This window comes from Acyrthosiphon pisum, chromosome A1 (assembly GCF_005508785.2).
Source record: "Acyrthosiphon pisum isolate AL4f chromosome A1, pea_aphid_22Mar2018_4r6ur, whole genome shotgun sequence".
Taxonomy (NCBI): Eukaryota; Metazoa; Arthropoda; class Insecta; order Hemiptera; family Aphididae; genus Acyrthosiphon; species Acyrthosiphon pisum.
The window spans coordinates 83,076,721-83,087,595 of NC_042494.1; the positions used below are offsets into that span (position 1 = coordinate 83,076,721).

Consider the following 10,875-nt stretch of genomic DNA (forward strand, 5'->3'; position numbering starts at 1 on the left):
ATTATGTCCATTTGAAGTTGAATTTGCATTATATTTTGCTATTGCGCATATTACAAAGGGATTGTAATAATTATTTATGTAATTAAAGTGTAAATAAAATAATGTAAATAATCATCTCGCAGATGCGATTTGTAAACTCAATTCAATATGCATACAAACTATATTTTTGAAATGCTAATTTTTAAGACTATTTCGTTCGTTCAGTTATTATGTGTATACGAAATTGCCTAGACATTTACTCCTTGTAATCGTTTTACTCACGGATCCGATAAATTGTAACAACGCGCGCTCATTGGTTATTATTATTTTTCATTCGCTCGTATTTTTTGAAGAATAAATTTTTTTTTTTATAACTTACAGATATGAGGCAAAATATGCTTCCAAGTTTCTGTAATCGTTAAGCGGCCGTCATGAACCAACTACCTATCATCAGAGGTTCACACTTTACACAATATGGGCAAACAATTTTCATTGTGGAGATAACTTGGAGAAATGCAAGAAATTTGTCGTCGTCGGTGGAGTGGATTATTTAAAAATGTGCATTCAGACAACGAGATATGCACTAATGGTAATATTATAGAACAATAATTATAATAATAATAATATTAGGTATTTTAGCGTTTCACGGCAGCGTTTGTGGCGGGATAAGACAACAGCGGCGGCGATGGCGGGAACGCTGCAGTGTTGCCGGTAGTCGGAAACCGAAATACCGGTGGGCCAGCCGTCTGCACTGGCCGATCCAAGGGGCAGGAACATAAACGGTGTCGTCGGCGTGCGGTGGGGGTATATAACACTATAAGCTGCGGTGACCGTTGGACCCGCACGCCCGCCGCCGCCACCCCCACCGCGGGCTTGGTGCGTCACGCGATGCGCGCGCCGCTCCGGTACGTTGTCCGGATTCTTTTCGCCATTCTTGGCATTCCACAAACAGAGCGCGGCTTCGTGTTTACCAGTTGAATACTGTGCGTAAAAATTGGACGTCCGCACACACCAGGCCGGGGCCAACGACACACGCTCGCACGCACGCACGCACACGCACGCCATACGATCGCACTCACGTACGGTTTTTTTTTTTTACGCGACTTAACGACATACGTATTATTATTATTATTATTATTATTATTATTGTTGTAAATTATAATCGTATATAATTATTATATTATAATTTAATACACGAGACAACGACGACGACCATCATCGCCGATAAGGAAGGGGTAAGTGTGTAAATTTTTTTTAAAAAGAAAAATTTTTTTTTTAAATTTGCCGCCTTTTGGAATTTATATTTTAGTGGTCGTCGAAACGCCGCCGCATCGTTTCGTTGCTTTGAGCCCCCGAGGTTCACGGAACGATGTTGACGGTGGTTCGAATTTGCCGGTAGTGCAGGGCTGAGGGCTTCACCCCCGAACAAAAACCGGTAGGGATTACGCCGAAAGAGTCCTGCGACCGCGCCAAAAAATATTACTCTTGGCTGTGTGCTTGTTATTTGCACGGCGTGCGCTGCTCGTCCGATTTTCGCGATTTTCGTAATTTTCCTAACGGTCGCTGGGAGCCGGGAGGACGTGTGTTGTATTACAGTATTCACCACGGCGCGTGTCGTAATAACAATAATAATAATAATTCTGCCGCCGCCGGCACCCGTCGCCGCCTCCGTAACCGCCGCCGCCGTCGCGAGAACAGCCGCGCGGCAGTCTCCGTCCGTTCGCCACCGTCTTATCATCATCGTCGTGCCCGCCTTTTCGTAGTCGCCGCCGCCGCCGCCTCTTCCGTCTCGTCGACGAGTGTGTGTGTGTGTGTAGTACGCGTTTTTGCGTGTTCGTCACCCGCGATTTTTTTCGCCGCGTCTCGTCGTCCGTCCCGGCAAACAATTTTTTGCCCATCGTGTGAGATAAACCGTTGTCGCGCGTGTCCAGCTCGTGGCCTGTTGGAAAAAGAGCAAAAAATCCTAATTTTCCTGTGGTGAAAACTCATTCGCCCTCAAAGGACGCGCACGCCGTCGTCCAGGTAAGAGCAGGAGCGCCCAGCGATTTCATAAAATAACGGTCATTGCGCGCCAAAATTCCGCCGCCACCACCACCCACCCCCTGCAAACAGACAAGTCAATTCGGCGTGTATTCGCGTCGTCGTCGACGGTTTATCATTATTATTTGTGATCATAGGCACATATTATTATTGCTGCTGTTGCTGCAAGCCGCAAAGTACGGCGTTAGTGTTATTCGTCTTGCAAAGAGTCTAGGAAAGCCTTTGGAAGACCTTAGGCGGGTCAGTCTATTGCCGACGGGTCGTTTTTATTTTTTTTTTTTTTCGAGGGGTGAATAGAGGGATGAAAAACGATTCTCTTTTGTCGCAACCGTCTCTTATATATTTCCCAGTCATTGGACCGCACGCATTTGCCCAGAAAAAAGCGTCATCCAGGACGATTGGTGATAGTGTTTTGGAACTGACAAAAAAAAATATCTGACGGTTTTTTATAGGTACTACGCGTCCCTCTCGTATTGTATTTTCGTGGTGTAGTAGTTGTGTTTATTCCATCGTAGGTAGTCGCGAGGGATGTTTAGAGAAGCATATCGTGACGTGTGTTGTTGAATTTTAATAAATTTCCTTCCGGCTTCCCGCCGATTTAACGAACAGTGGTATTATGTATAGGCATGGAAATCGCGCTCTAAACTGTTCGTTAAATGTCTGTCCGTTTAAATCGTCTGCGAATCTGTGTCATTAGGGTTTTTATTATTTTTTCTCCATCGTAAGAAGCAAAAAAAAATTAGTCTCCTGACAATATTTGTCAACCTTTGTCTTGAATTCACTATTTATAGCTATAAGTAATATTTTATTATCAAACAGTAAATTTGGTTTGCTTTTCCCTCTTGAAATTTTACGCAATACCTATATATTGTGGGATAGTAGGTTGTAGGTTGTTGGTACTTATTGGTTTAAAGTATATGTTACCGTCAATTATGTAAATTAGGTAATAACGTAAATGCCTAGCAAATATCGTAAATTCCTAATATTAGTTGTGTAATGCTGATAGACAATGTTGATAATTTTGTTTAACGAAATATTTAAATTGGGTCAGAAATTTAATAATACATATGAGATAAATTATACATTAATACTTAATATTACATAAATAAAATAAAAATGTAAATTTAATGTACTGTGACACTTTGAAGGTAGGTAATATAGGTAGATACTAGATACATGTTATACAATGTGTTAGTAGGCATGCATGTGTACAAATATTATAATTTAATTAATATAATTATTATAACAAATAAGTTGTCGTGATTTATATTGTATACCTACTATATAGATGACATATCATTATGTATCCGATAGACGGCTATATTTTACATAATTATTGTTAGTACCGATTATAGATAAATTAATAAACTTTACAATGTAAGGCAGTTTCCAATTAAAATTTACAAATATATTTTTAAAATTTTTACATACATAACACTGTTTACAACTTATAATAAAAAGCTAAAATTAGAGTTCACCTAACAACCAGTTTAATATAGAATTTTGATATTTATGAAATTTTTGAAAAAGCCCGGAGTTATCGTCATTACCCAAGAAATATTTCTAAATGCATCATTGCCTGAAAATAATGGATATTATTTCCTAGTCAGTATCGTATTTTATGGGAAGTATCGTTATTAACTCATCATTAACGTTAATTCCTTAATTTACATGTTGGCCGGTAACATATACACATATTAAGTAATTATTGTGCGTTGGTAGTAGTCGCTGTTTGTTACGACAGCCGTTGGCCGATATTGTTTTTTTTTTTTTATCAACCTTTGAACGGGCTTTTGACAATCTTTTTCTGCACCTCGATAATATAAACATAGACTTTATTATGCGTTATGTTTATCAAACTTATAAGTTATAATACAATTCTATACGATCCAGTACGTATTTAATGTTTTTAATTGATATCGTGATGTTCTTATATAGAGCTAGTAAACAAATAATTATTATTTAAATAACATGTTTGTTCAATTTGATTCATTGTTAGGAAATCCATTTATGAGGAAAAACGTTTTAAATTCTTGAATTACCATTAATTAATGTATTCCCTTATTGGCCTTATTTATTATTATATTTACTTTGTATAATGGTTACACAACTTTCAAATGCTGTTAAATTAGAAATAAAAAATCAAAGCAAAACTATTTGAAAATTTTAACAATTTAGTATAATAAGTATGAAATATTTATATTACCTTCAATTTCTTAATATTATATTATAAATGTTTAAACTCCAATATGTTTCAATTGATGTTCATAACCAAAACCATTATATTATTATATTGACTTAGCAGAAGAACTCCAGTGTCTTTATTTTTTTATTATAATTTTCCCCTGAAATTTTGTAGGTACCACTATATTATTATTATACTCAAAGATGAAAATCAATGCTAATGTAAAGAAAAAGTAAACTGCAGTTATAATTATAATTTGTCGATTTGATAAGAGTAAACAATAACTAATTAATAATTAACAATGAATGCCCCATTTATTTTTATTTATAGCATTGCATTTTATTTGCTTGAAAATTTCTTATTTTTTTTATAATTTTTATTGTTGTTTTTAGAAAACGTACATTTTATGATTATAGCTGAAGTATAGTCACTCGAAGTTGTTTAGTTGTGAACGAAAATTTAGTTAATGACTAATAAATCCAACTGTATATTAAACGACCGTTTTGACAGGCATGGTCATTAGTCGTGTTTGCAACACGCGTGCAAAAAGATTAAATAAACTATAAAGTAAAGTTGATTAATTTTGTCAGTGTGTTAATTTCGGATTTGTTGAAAAACATCTGACAGTCACATAGTATACAAATATACAATGTATATATAGGGACATCTGATTACTAGTTAATCAACTAAAATCTATTAATTGTTCATTTATTTATGAGTTTTAACTATCCAACAAACTTAGGCAAGTTAAAAGTACGATATTCAATTTTAATACAGGAAAGAGTAATTGCTTCTTTTTACCGTCAAACTTGAATAGAACATAAATATCAATATTCATTAGATTATTCTGGTTCTAACTACTGTATTTATAATTTTACTAGTTGACGATTTTTAAAATAAAGTCTATTGAGAAATAATTATTAAGGTGGGTTGTCTTAAATATTTGACGTTTTATGGCATAACTTCTGTACAACCACGGTTTTAATTTAGAACATTTTAATATTGAACTTTTGTAGAAAATCTAACTAACATTTTATCTTGCTTATAGCATAAAAATATGGTAGGTTAATAAAAAAAATGCATTGGGTTATTTGATTCATTTATAGTCGTTTATAGTTAATTTCTTCCAATTTTTGAGATATTTAAAATCTGCATGTCTAGTTACAAAATAATCTATAAGTGTTCTTATCTCCAGTCCATGGACTGATCAATTAATTAATTGTCTCCGAGCGTAAACCTTTTAATCATACTATTATAACTTATAATAAAGGTATATCGTACTGTATTATTTTACCACAATTATAAAAATAATAATTTTCTTTTACAATAATGAAAATGTGTCGAAATGCGTATAAAATACCTACCTACAAATTCAATATAATATATCCTGTAAAAGACATTGTATTATGGATATAACAGGAAGTAGCTTTTAAGTATATTTTATTCATACAGTCTTGAGATCTTGACGCTTATTTAATTTTATCTTTATATGATTAATTGTCTTATTTTAATGTGTTTTATAATGTTAATGGGTTCCGACTACCGAACCTTACTTTTCGCATGACTTTCATGCGTCTTTTGAGATGCTTTATTTTAAATTGAGGGTGTGTTTTTATTATCTTGATTATTATTCAGAAAACCTTGCGTAAAGTGAACTTCGAGTCAATTGTGGTTTAAAGTGAATTTTGTCATGTTTTTCTGCAGTTAAAGAAAGTAACTAGGTATATATTATACCAGCTAATATTTATCACAATGAGTAACTGTTGGATAAACACGTACATATTATAAAATATATTTTCGACATGCATATAATTATAAGATGTTGGGGGTTTCAATTGCAATTTTTTTTTACTATTTCCATTTTATTCTTATTTTAATTGTTTTTTTCGTGACGTACTGTGGTTACATTTTTTTAGATTGTGTATTTTATCGCCACCAACGCGTTATGACTTATGGTTATAAAATTGCAAATAAGCTTTGTTCAAATTAATTACATAATACTTGTTAGTCGTTGTTACTTTGCAAAAGTGTATAGAAAGTCAGTTTTTTACACTTATTTTAAATGAAATACCTATACCTACTTATATTATTATATAGTTGGTAAATGTCAAAAGTCAATTCAGTATAATAACATTTTTTTAATGCTTAGGGGTTTTAGGTTTAAGAAATACAATATTTCTGTAACACAGCGTTTGAAACTTTATATAATATAGTCGATTTTAACTTAAGAGTTCCAAAAAAAGTTTTGACCCAAGGTTCGTTTCTTTTGTTAAACAATAGACAATCAACGAATTTAGATATTTTTTTATGAAATCATGTTTTTGTGGAATTGTGGTGACTTCTTGAGTTTGTTTGACGAAAATTGTAACCAACATTCAAACTTAATAATTTTTATTTTTTACTTTAGTGAAAAATGATTGAACAATATATAAAGAAGATACAATTTGAAATTAAATTATTATCTATATTATATACTGATTTTAAAATAAGTTTTTCCGTCTTTTGTTTTATTTTCGGCTTCTTGTCCCCCTTTATTGTTGATTAAATGTTCCAAGATTTTAAAGTCTTATAATTATGACAACTTTAATCACCGCAGCCACCTACACCTAAATTTCGAATCAATTATCGCACGTGCTCTGTAGCCGGTAACGTGTTTTCGACCGAATCGTGTATTCGACGGCTGTTGGTTATAAATGTGGATTTGTTCACACTTTCGGTTGTGTTATTAATCCATGTTTCGTAAATATAAATATATTATGTGCATAACCGTGCAAATAAAATAGAATTATATTATAATAATATGATGTGTATAAAATAATTTATTCCGCACACACGCATTGGTGTAATTAGTATAGGTGTAATGGTTGCGTCACAATAATTTTCGAAAATCTGTTTGCGCTCTTAAATGTGCCTATATAAATAATAATATTTAATATTGTATAATAATGAAGCTAAGCCCTACCACCCCCTTGCGTATACGGCTTGCGAGCGTAGGTCGAGAGAACGCCGTGCCGTGACGATTGACGAAGGTGCACGTCGGCGTCATCGGGTTTATTATTATTATTATTTTAATTAAAAACCCATGTATATTGCGTCGAAACGTGCGACGACGGCAGCAACGTGCGTTATTGTCGCATTCGTCCTCCACAGACTTGAAAACTTGAGACCATCGTTCGTCGTAGTACCATTTTTGTCGATATATACTATTTTATTGGTACACTGACAGGTGGACAATATTCTTTTTTTTTGGATTTATTTTTGGGGGGGTACACGTTCGCTAAGTATTCACAATTCCGCCTGTTTTTGTTAACCTAATTTATTGTTGACATTCGGTCTATTAACACAATACCTAGGAGTTGGCACTCTATTGACATATTATATTTTTTTAGTGGGTATTCGTAGTTTTCATGATTTACTGTTTCCAATCCAATGGCACTTATATAGTAAGTAATTATTTATTATTGTATAGTAAGATACATATTATTATTTTTATTATAAGGTGACGCCAAATTCGTTAGGTAAAATAATAACGTTTTTATAGATTATAATATTACAGTAGGTAATGAGTTATGACTAATAAACAAACATAAAATGAAAACTCAAAACGGTGTATTGTAAATTTCACAGAATAAACACGAACCGAGTGTTCTAAGCCAACGATGCGTGTTGTTGATAAAATTAGTTTTGCAAAGTGCGGTCAATATACGTAATATGCGTGTATGTGTGGTGTACAAAAATAGCTGTAATTATTATTATATATAGATACTTACCTCTATTCATCTATTATTTTCACAGCAGTTTTATGCGTTTATAATTTATATGCTTGCCATGTCGGTCATAACAAAAGTTCAAGATTCCAAATTGTGGAACACTATAATTTATATGTATTATGAGTACTATAAGCTCGTACCTGAGATTTAGATAATAATAATTAAACGTGTGTTTATTCAATATGTGTTATTAGTTATTACTTAATCATAATTATTACGATATCGTGCAGTCGGAGCCTAAAAACATTAATATTCAGCCACAGTTTGGTTATCATGTTTAAAAAAAAAATATTTTTCAATAACCGCCTATTATATCTTTTTATTAATTTCATTCTGTCGTCCTATCAGCAATAATATAATATAATAATATCTTTATCTAATTGCATGAAACAATTATTGGTTTAACGATTCACTAAAATGTAATGGACCAATCGCGGACCAGTGAATCAGATGAGTCATGACCATATTTTGCTTTTTGCTAAATATTCAGTGATTAATTAAAAATTATTGTCTGTTTATGAGTACCAGTAAAAAATTATATATAATTATTTTTATTCAGTACAAAATTGTATATTCCTCAAGCCCCCCTATATATACCTAAATGAAAAATATAGACATTAGTTTTCAAGTTTTTGAATCGTATTATAAATTTTTTTCCACTTCTAGATAATTTGAATCGCGGCAATCGAAACATACCTATTATACGAGCCAACGGCGTTATTTAAATTTTGCCGTGGCTTATAGAATATATTATTATTGTGCGTTTAGTTCCAGGAGTGGAGAAGAAAAATATATTGTTGGAAATACCTGCTACACACAGAACATGGTCTGTTTTTTTCTATTTATTTACCTTATTTAATTTAAAAATCGTTTAAAAAAAAATCTAAAGAAAGGCCACTTGGTGGGTATTTTTAACGCGAATGTAAGAGCGCCAGGGAGGAAGGCGAGGAACAAAACTCAAGTCGGTCGTCGTTGTTAAAAGGTCACAAAATTGAAAATACACACCGATAAACCTCGGCAATGTGTATAATAGTAATGAATTGTGTATCGAAGTGTGTGCGCGCACACTATATATGGGTATACTATTCCCCCGATTTCAAACAACTCCCAGTGACCCCGATAACCCAATTATTACTCAATACGCGGTATTTTACTCGGATTCGACGTGCGTTTGTTTGTATGTACCGAGTGGTGCTTCTGAACAGAACAATAAAAGCCTTGCCATTTTTCTTTCGGTAGACATTTATTTTTTTCAGACCAAATAATCCGTACTATTCAACGAGATTCATAATTTTCTGCTACAGACACGTAGTCGGTCACGCCAAGACATTTTGGTACCGGAACACGATATCATTATTCTCTTCTCTACAGCCGGATGTATGCACTCTAAAGCTGTTGCAAGTGTATTATTATCGATACGCGTTTTTATCTTTGAAATACCTAACCTACCTACCTATACTGAGTGATTTTTTTTATCATACAACACTCAATATTTCGAAAAGTATTTACTTTTTGAAAATATTTTTTTTCATGGTTTCAAGTAGGTAGTATATTTTAAATAAATAGTTTAATATATTTTTTTAAATGTTCACTTTTTTAGATGACAACATTCAGTTTTAATTTCGTATTCCTAAGTAATTCGAAATATAAAAATCAAATTTCGGACGAGTATAGTTTATGAGTTACGATTTATAAGTTATAAGTATCTAAAGTATAGATAAGCTGACTGCTGAGTTACTGGCAAACGGTTAACCCGTAAAGTGTTTGTCCACTCATCAAAGCTTTAAATACTTATAAAGTTATAACTCAAAAACTACTCGTCCTAAATGCGATTTTTATGTATCGAAATACTAAAAGAAATATTCTACTTTGGAATGAAATAAAAACTTAATGTTGCAATTCACAAAAGAAAAGACTTTAAGAAAATATTGTTTTGGAACGGCTTGAAACTATGTAATAAAAATATATTCATAAAAGTCGAGATAAAAGTCAATACGTTCGAAATAATGAGTGTTGTGTGATAAAAGAATAATTGCACTAAATAATAGTGAACCGTACTTATTGCACGTTACTACCTATATCTCACTCGTTTTATTAACAGAAAAGAAAACAATACTTCACGAACGTATCTATAAGTTCAAAACGGTATTCTGTATTTATGTTATTTTGTACCTATAATAGGTACTCTGTGGTTGGTGGTACTGACTCCGTACTCACTATCCAGTGTCTATTAATTTTTTTTATCTAGATGCAAAATCGCAGATAATATATTTAAAAACTTTAATTTTAAATATAATATTAGACTATTAGACGTTCAAATCGCTAACCACAGACGAAGATTTCCTTTTCTTGTATATATTTTTACATCGATTACGTAATTTAATTACTCTCGAACACGATAATTTTACCGAACTGTTTAAACATTTTATAATATTTTAAAAATAATTATAAAATATAATATTATACCTTATAAGTTAACGTTTAAATATTATTCATTACTAAAACTGGTTTTTCGTTCAAATATAACCGATAACTGTGTAACACAGTTGTGTTGTGTGTACTAGTAGTAACTAGTAATACTGTATAAGATTCAGTCTTGTAAAGAATACTTTTATTTCGTATTCGGAATACATATTCAAATAAATGAGAATTAAGGTATTCGAATACTATCAGAATACTTTTTTTCACCACTAGTTATTGTCAGTTTTTGAATGATTGGTAATTAACATTTATTATTTAATAATTAAACATACAACGCAATCATAAGTTATTTATAAATTTTTACCACATATGATAATATATGGTCGATACGGGCCACACGGGATACAAGAATACAACACATTGGTGTTAAGAGGACAGCTACACCCGCATGTGTTGTCTCCGTCTTACAAACGTACAACA

General features: G+C 32.4%; 1 protein-coding gene across 4 annotated transcripts in view; it reads left to right on the forward strand.

Annotated features, from left to right (window-relative positions):
* The first annotated feature begins 912 nt into the window (after positions 1-912).
* Positions 913-10,875, forward strand: part of LOC100160350 (transcriptional enhancer factor TEF-1) — an 85,737-nt gene continuing 75,774 nt past the window's right edge. Inside the window, exon 1 of one of the 4 annotated variants that reach the window (XM_008185637.3) lies at positions 913-1,214. The gene's annotated coding sequence lies outside the window, so the exon portion shown is untranslated. Of the gene's footprint in view, positions 1,215-1,314; positions 2,002-10,875 lie in introns of those variants that run through there. The other 3 variants (XM_003245018.4, XM_008185636.3, XM_008185635.3) reach the window with 3 other exon arrangements.